The sequence below is a fragment of the Myotis lucifugus genome, unplaced genomic scaffold (assembly GCF_000147115.1).
Source record: "Myotis lucifugus unplaced genomic scaffold, Myoluc2.0 scaffold_5358, whole genome shotgun sequence".
Lineage (NCBI taxonomy): Eukaryota > Metazoa > Chordata > Mammalia > Chiroptera > Vespertilionidae > Myotis > Myotis lucifugus.
The window spans coordinates 1,409-10,053 of NW_005876406.1; the positions used below are offsets into that span (position 1 = coordinate 1,409).

An 8,645-nucleotide genomic window follows, 5' to 3' on the forward strand; every position below is an offset into this window, starting at 1 on the left:
CAGATAGGACTAGTGTCCTTAAAGAAGAAAAGGACCTCATGATCCCTCCCCTCCCCCTCCCTTCTGCTGTGTGCCCAGAGGAAAGGCCACGTCAGCACAGAAGGTGCCACCTGCAAACCAAGGAGAGAGGCCTCCCCAGAAATCAACCCAGTTGGCACCTTGGTCTCAGACTTCCCGTCTCCAGAACTGTGAGTAAATGCATTTCTGCTCTTTAAGCCCCTGGGTCCTTGGTATTTTGTTATAGCTGACGTATTCAATACACAGTCCCATCCCATTAAAAAGCCCGGCCACCATGTCTGTGATTGAGTGTCGACCTATGAACCAGGAGGTCACAGTTCAATTCCTGGTCAGAGCACATGCTGGGGTTGCAGGCTCAATCCCCAGTGTGGGGCGTGCAGGAGGCAGCCAATGGATGATTCTCTCTCATCACTGATGTTTCTATCTCTCCCTCTCCCTGCCTCTCTGAAATCAATAAAAATATATAGTTTAAAATAATAATAATAATAATAAAATAAAAGGTAGAAAAAGACCCGACATAAATAAATCCCCAACCCAGAGAAAACTATACACCTTACATGGTGTATTATTTTCCAATTTACAAGCCCTGGGGTGGAGGGATGAATCTTTGCCTCCATTTCTCAAATGAAAAGATTGGGGCTCAGAGAGGCTGGGAGCCTTGCCCAAGGTCACACAGGACTTGGACAACACTCTTCCCAGGACATCCCAGCATATTAGATACCAAAGATGTGTTGAATGAATAAATCCATCAGTGAGATCATCTGGTTCAGAGGTCGTCAACACTCTGGGTTATACCGCCCCCTGGCGGCTGCCTTGGGTTGTGTTCTCTAGAAGCAGGTCCCAAGGTAAGACTGTAAAAATGATTTATTTGGGAATGTTCCTGTGACAAACCAGTAGGGACAGTCACACACAGGGTAGCCTTTGCTCAATTCCCTAGGGAGCTCTGGGGACTGTGCAGGTCCCCTGTGAGAGGTGACCAGGCCTGAGGCAGGGCGCTGGAGCATTTTTATTATTATTATCACTGACGGAGATACTACAGAGGCATTAAGGAGTGCACGGAGGTGTTATTTGGTTGGCAGCGCTTGGGGGGTGAGGAGGATGCTGGCATACGATGCCCAAGGACCAGGGATGCTAAACACTATGCAATACCTCACCCAGGCCCACTCAGTGAAAAAGTGCCCCACTCCAGATGTCACAAACACCCCAGCAGATGAGCGCTTACCAACTTCCAAGTCCCTGTTTGACAGTTTTGGAAATGGAGGCCCAGAGAGGGACAGTGACTTGCCCAAGGAGCACAGCAAAGAAAAGACACAAAGCTGGAGACAGGGGTGCTGGTCTTTTCACAGCAGAACCTTGAGTCTTAATTCCTCCTGAAACTTGAAAGAGAGCATTCTCAGCTCCAAGTGCAAAATCCCTTCTGGATTTCTCATTGGGGGAGGGAGGGTATGGGGGGCGATGGGGGGACCCTGTCCTTTCTGGGTGAAGGGGGGAGAAATCAGACTTGAAGACTTTAGAAGCCAGTGCCCAAAGCAGATGTGCCAGCGAAGATAAGGGAGATGGAGTTTTCACCAGACAAATCGCGCCCTGCTCAGTTTAGACATTAAAACGAACTAACTTAATTTCATGCCATATGCAAATCTTCACCAGCTGTCGGCTCTGTAATCACAGGAGACTTAATGTAATAACTAAACAAGAACAAAAACGCAGCCAGTACAGGCTCTGGGCTAGTCCACCGACAGCAGGCTGCGTGTTCTGGGAGCTCAGCTAGAGCGGAGCGTTCACGGCGGACATCTGGGCGCCCGCACGCCTGCCATCGCCGGCACAGGAGCGCCTGCCGGGGCCAGAAATAATGGCCGAGGCCTGTACGGGCCCTGCGTGCCCTGGGCCTCTGTGGACCGTGAACATCTCTCTCCAGACCCCACAGCTTCTTTCCAACTGCCAGGGTTCAGATCTGTGCAGCCATCTGGCCCGAGCGCTCAGAAGTAGCCAGAAGATGTCTCCGGCTCCCTGGCCCCAAAGGGGTGGGGGACGCCACTCGAGGGGTGAGGAGCGGGGGTGGTCCTCCAACCTGGGGACCCCACGTTCCTCTGGCTGCTCAGGCTAAAAATAACAGCAAGCCTTCATCAAATGCTCACCCTGGGCCAGGAGCCCAGCTCACCACCTTCGGGGAATCCTCTCAGTGTTCCCCAAAGCCTGCCTAGGTTGTGGGTTCAGTCCCTTGTTGGGGTTTGTACAGGAGGCAACCAATCCATGTTTCTCTCTCTTTCTCTCTCTCTCTCACTCTCTCTTTCTCTTCCTCCATTGTCCTCTCTCTCTAAAATCAATAAACATATCCTCAGGTGAGAATTAAAAATAATAATAATCAAGGAAAATATGTAGGCTAGCAGAGGTGAAAAGTGAGATCATTTCTACATGCATTTTTATGGCTGAAAACCAGGAAACTGACCCAGATGATAGCTTCGGAGAAACGTCTTCATGAAGTAAAAGAGGCGGCTTTTCAGTGAATCTCAGACAAAGAAAAGGAAAAGGCCTGTAACAAGGCGATCGTCCTGGCGTGTGACGCGGAGCCCGGCACTGGGGGGCCCTGGCTGGTGTGCTCAGCGTTCTCCCGCCCCCGCCTCCGTGTCGGCCATGCTGGCATGACACATGTCCAGCCGTGCTCCACGGGGCCACTGTCCCACTACCGTCTCGGAGCAGCTGGTAAGGCTCGAGGTGGAAGAGGGAGGGCCCGGCTCAGAGGCCTTGAAGGAGCCTGCTCCCTCCCCTCCATTTCCAGCTGTTGTCTGTTGGAGAAGCCATGGAGGACGTGAAGGAGGCAAAGACTTGAAATGCTGAAAGCAGCCAGTCACAAAAGACCAGCTTGTGTATGAGTCCATGCATGGAAATGTCCAGAACAGAGCAACCCATGCAGACAGGAAATAGACCGCCAGGGGCCGAGGGAGGACGGTGGTGGAGACACGGGGAATGATTGCAAAAGGGTATGGGGCTTCTCTTGGGGGTGTTGAAAATGTCCTAAAATCGATTGTGGTGATGGTTTTGCAACTCGGCGAGTGTAATGACAGCCATCGAATTGTCCACGTGCGATGAATGACTTGTGTGCCATGCGAATGGTATCTCAAGAAAGCTGTTATTAACAAACGAAGAAAGTTGCGTTGGCTCTAAACTGAGTCCTCAGGTTCCTAAGCTCCCCAAAAGCCGCCGCCACCGTCTCTCTGATTAGGGCTGCCCTCCCTTCGGAGAATTTTTTAAAGAGCGTTTTCTCAGCACCTGAAAAAAGGCCCTTTGATGTCTATCCAAAGCCCTCCTAGGAATTCTTATCTATTTAAGAGAGGGGAGCGCCATTAAAAGCTTGGCTTTCTTGGCTAGCCAAGCACCCATGTTAATTTCCTTGTCTCACGTTACTATGGCAACAGAAAGCGCCACTGAGAGCTTCTGGGGTTCGTCCAAAAGGGACTGCAATCTGGACCCAGGGTGCAGTGCAGCCTCTCTATGCAGCGGCCCCCGCGCCCTGGCCGCCTGGCTGATGGACCTGCGGGAGGGGCTGCCTGCAGCCCTGGAGCAGGGAAGTCTGAGAAAGTGGGGGAAGGAGGGTGCAGAAAGGGCTCCTCGAGGGCTGTGCTCCAGGGAGCCAAGGGGCCACCCTGAGCCCCCCCCATGGCCACGCAGGTCACATCTTCAGAGGCCGAGATGTTAAACGGCATCGGGAGCACCTGAGCCAGTCTCCGTGTCCCCGGGACCATCGTTTTCGGCAGAAGAAGGCAGTGTCTCCGGCCAGCGAGAGTGACAGGGCCTGAAAGCTTTCATTCACCAGCCAGGGGAAAGGCGGTCAGCCACTGGGCACCCACTGTTCTCACAGGCACGCACGCCTCAGGCCTGCAGAAGTCATAGGGAAGGACTGAAAATGATCCCAATGCCCATCCGTAGGTAACTGGGAAATAGATTCTAAATGGAATACTACACAGCAGTGTAAAGTTAATGAGCCAGAACTAAGTATATTACAATGGATATAAATCTCTAAACCATAATGCTGCCCTCCCCCACACACCAAAAACCGCAGAAGGATACATAGTGTACATATAACATGTGAAAACATGCGGAACATTGCTATACATTATTTAGGAATATGCGCATATGGGTAAAAGCAAGAGGCCATTCATGGATAGAATAAGCATCAAATTCAAGGTGGTGGTTACCGCTGGGAGGGAGGGTATGGAATGTCATAGGGGAAGGGTGGCATTGGTAAGATGATAGGGTGGTTTTTTTTTTAACTGGTGGCAGGTACACAGGTACTCATTGTATTAGCTGTGCCTTCTGTATGTCTGAAGTTTTTCATAATTCCATAGAAAAATATCTGGTACAGTGGTGCCTGGGTATTTTTCTTGTTATTTGTGTCTTCTGTTAGATCTATAATGATCCGTCTTGCTTTTAAGGGATAGAGTAGTTGGTGGTGATGTAGCAAAAAAAACCAGCAGTTATGTTTGGATTTTTTTTGAAAGTAAGAAATATCACGTCCGCAAACCACTTGTTCTGAAAACACCACTTAGGTGCATGTCTGAGATCTTAATGGATTGGGGGCTTAATGGAACGAAAATCAGTTCAACACAGTTTGATGTGTGGAACATCCTGAGTCCAGAGCATGAGCCATCAGCCCAGCGGCACCCACACAGGGTCCCCGAAAGTCTGCCTCTTGGAGGTGCCTCAAAACCTGGGCCTGACCTCACTGGGGATCCCTAATAAGGAGGGTTAGCAGCCAGGGAGGAGGGCTGCTGCCTAGAGTCGCTTCTTCTGCAGCATCCTTAGGTTGGAGGGTGGGAATGAGGGGGGAATCCAAGCAGGCTGGGATACAGTGGAGCCTGGGGGTGAAGGGAGCGAGAACCAGGATGGTGTATTTCCTTTAAGTGAAGTCGAGTCTTTCTGCAGCCACCCCAATGCAATCCAGCCTCAAGTTGGGGAGTTTTGTGTTTTCTAAGCCTTTGGATCTGCCTCTGCCAGCAAGAAGTGCTTGAAAGCTGTTTCTTAGAGATGCCTCAGGGTTATTTTGGTTTTGTTTGGTTTGCATAATGGACACATTTCCCGTACAGCCACTTTCCAGGTTCTTTGTCAAGTGTCAAGGTAAGCTTTTAGAAAGCTCCTCTGTGGGCCCCGGGGAGGCAATTTCCACCCAACACAGAATCCTTAAGACGGAGAAAAACAACGTTTCAATATCGCTTCAGGGACCATATTTTGTGCATTTAACACAGCTGAATGCAGACAAAAGTCCAGGAAGAAAATTGAGTGTGCTCTCCTGACAATGGGGATTGAATCGGGGAAGTGACGCCAGGTGGGTTACTGCCCCCTGGTGTCCAAAGACGGTGGTGCAGCCATTTGCAGAGTCATTTGTGGAGCTGCTTTCTGAGTTCACTGCCATCATTTCCTGCCCGTTTTATTTTGTTTTTTTTCTTATAGTTATTTTCCGGGACCTTAATGACTTCAGTGTCTTTAAGACTCATAACATGGCTTTTCTATTGCCAGCTTTCTCTAAATTCCTACAGAAACACATTCAGGTGAGCAGACTCATGGGCTGGCTTTCTGCCCATTTTAAAAGCCTTTTTTAAGCAGGGATCTGGCAGCTCTCTGTAGCCGGCAAGTAAACATGCCAACTGTTTAAAAATCTGGAGATTTTGCTGAAAAATCTAAGGCTGAGACATCTTTTGAAAAAAATTGGAAAATATGCCAATTTCTGGACCAAACCCTAGCATAATAAATGTAGGCTAGAGCTGAAAAATCTGCTGCCCACTTTGAACAAGACAGGTGCTTTCGTATTCGCCACACTCCCCACCTTTCCCTATTGGCTCACTAATGGTTCTCACGTGGCTTCTGGATTTGTTACCATGGCCTAAACTCATTAAAGAGTTTGCACTGGCATCTCAAGAAGGGGTGAAGAAAGGATGGTACCTTTAAAAGTAGATGATTGCCCTAGCAGGTTTTGCTCAGTGGATAGAGCGTCAGCCTGAGGACTGAAGGGTCCTGGGTTCGATTCCAGTTAAGGGCACATGCCGGGTTGCGGGCTTGATCCCCAGTGGGGAGCATGCAGGAGGCAGCTGATCAGTGATTCTCTCTCGTCACTGATGTTTCTTTTTCTTTTTTAAATATATTTTATTGATTTTTCACAGAGAGGAAGGGAGAGAGACAGAGAGTCAGAAACATCGATGAGAGAGAAACATCGACCAGCTGCCTCCTGCACATCTCCCACTGGAGATGTGCCCGCAACCCAGGTACACGCCCCCGACCGGAATCGAACCTGGGACCCCTCAGTCCGCAGGCCTACGCTCCATCCACTGAGCCAAACCGGTTTCGGCATCACTGATGTTTCTATCTCCCTCTCCCTTCCTCTCTGAAATCAATAAAAATATATTTTAAAAAATAATAAAAGTAGATGATTATATCATCTTATGCCCAGGAGGAGGGGACATAGGTCCACAAGCCCCATATTACCCAGTTTAGTGAGGATACGTGACCTGCTCCAGGTCACACAGATAGTAAGTACTGGGCCCTGCTTTTGAACACACAGCTGTCTGACCTCGGAGCCTCACCGCTTTCCACTCCACCAACCACTTCCCGTCATTAGCTGCTTATACAGCAGGCCCTCCTCTGGGAAACAAGTGCAATAGCAGACACTTGTCGCTTCGCCCTCACACAAAACCCCAGAGGCTGTCCTGTCATCACATTGTCCCAAACTTGCAAAAAGCAAACTGGGATCAGCGAGGTCAAATCGCTGAAGGTACTCCGTTTGCAAGTGGTAAACATGGGGTTTGAACTGAGGGCTGTGTGACTCCAAAGGTGACGCCCCGAAGGGAATGTGTGTTGCAGAGGAGGTCAGATCCTGACGGCAGAGCTGAGCTGTAACACCAAAGCTAGCTCACCAGAGAGGAGTGTTGTCCCATGGGGGCTGCGATGCCCAACTGGGGCCGCCTCTGCCAGGCCACCTCACAGCCTGTGGTCCCACAGCTGTGCTGTTTCACCCCGGGGCTGTTTTCACTGCATCGTCTCTCACCTCACCAGGACCCAAACTGGAGACTCCTGTTAGCACTGGCACCAACGACCATCGGTTTACATAACATCTTTTAAAAAATATATATTTTTATTGATTTCAGAGAGGACGGGAGAGGGAGATAGAAACATCAATGATGAGAGAGAATCATGGATCGGCTGCCTCCTGCACGCCCCCTACTAGGGATTGAGCCAGTAACCCGGGCATGTGCCCTGACCGGGAATTGAACCGTGATCTCCTGGTTCATGGGGCGGCTCTGGAGCACTGAGCCACATCAGCCGGGCTGACATGACATCTTAATGCTTAGAATTACTGGGCAGGTCCTGGATGTTTCAATATTTGTGAGTTAAGATGGAGGTTTCAGAAAAAAAATGGAGGTTTCAGCTTCTGCATGCAGGGAAAAAAAATCCTCTGTTTCTCTAGGAAGCAAAACAAGTAGCCAGGCCCTTCTCTGGAGGATCCAAATTTAAAAGTCAGGGAGGAAAGGAGAGAGGGTGAGAGAAAGGGGAAAAGCTACTCCTGGTAGCACAAGGTGGAGGATAAGAACTGGGCTGTGAAGTCAGATTAGCAGGGTGGAGAGGTGCAAGTCATCAGCATCCTCATATTACACCTACGGAAACTGAGGCCAGGGGAGAAGCGGGCGGGATTGCGAGTTTCCGAGCTCCCGCGCCTGCACCTAGTGTGCCCAACCCGCACCCGCGCGGCGTTCTCTGCACCTGCTGCTCCCGCCGTCTCCCAGGTCCCGCCTCTCCTGTTGTTGATTGGCTACGGCGGGCTCGAGAGCTACGCAGAAGCCAGCCAATGGGAGTAGCCCACGGCGAGTCTTTCCCGGGAAGCCGACGTCAACGCGAGAACCCGGAAATGCGAGGGGCGGACCAGTGAGGGGAGCCAACCGCGGTGAGGAGCGTGACGGGCCGACCAATGGCGAGTCGGAGAGGGCGTGGCCAGGAGGCCGGCGGCGGAGGAGGTCCTGCGAGTTCGCGCCCGGGAGCCTGAGAACGCCGGGAAGGAAGCGGCGGTGCCTGGCCGAGGTGCGAGGTGAGGAGGGGGCGAGCCCGAGGGCCTTGGAGGGATGGAGCGGGGAAGGGTGCGGCAGGGCCGAGAGCCCTGGGGTGGGGGTGGGGGGTCGGAAAGGGGCGGCTCCCCAGAATGACCTTAGTCCAGTCCACTTCCCTCTCCGGGCCTCGGTTTCCCCTTCCTGGCGTCGTGGGGGGTGAGGAATGCGCGCCTCCGGGAGCGCACCGCTACCTCCTGGCGCTCAGCCGGGTCCCGGGCGAACTCCAGCCCCGCCGAGGAGCCCGTCGCTCGGGGAGCGGGCGCAGACCACCCGGACGAGGCAGGGACCCGCACCGTCTCCTTCCCCCCATTAGAGCGCGTCCCAAGCCATTTCTGATGTCCCGTTAGGGAGCCAGGTTGCTCAGACTCACAGCCCGAAGCAATCGGAAACCTAATGAGCCCCCTTCATCGTGGAGGCCTAGCCCAGGAGCAGCCGGGGCAGGTGCACAGGCCCTGGGGGTGGAGACGGGAGAGGGGAAGCCCCGCACCCCGCGCCCAGACGCACCTGGGCTCGTTCCCGGTGCCTCGATGTACTCCCTCC

General features: G+C 52.1%; 1 non-coding gene across 1 annotated transcript; it reads right to left on the bottom strand.

Annotated features, from left to right (window-relative positions):
• Window positions 1–5,455: 5,455 nt before the first annotated feature.
• LOC111824738 lies at window positions 5,456–5,585 on the bottom strand. Its single transcript, XR_002827821.1, has one exon. It is a non-coding gene; the product is annotated as a small nucleolar RNA SNORA33 (small nucleolar RNA).
• Window positions 5,586–8,645: the final 3,060 nt, after the last annotated feature.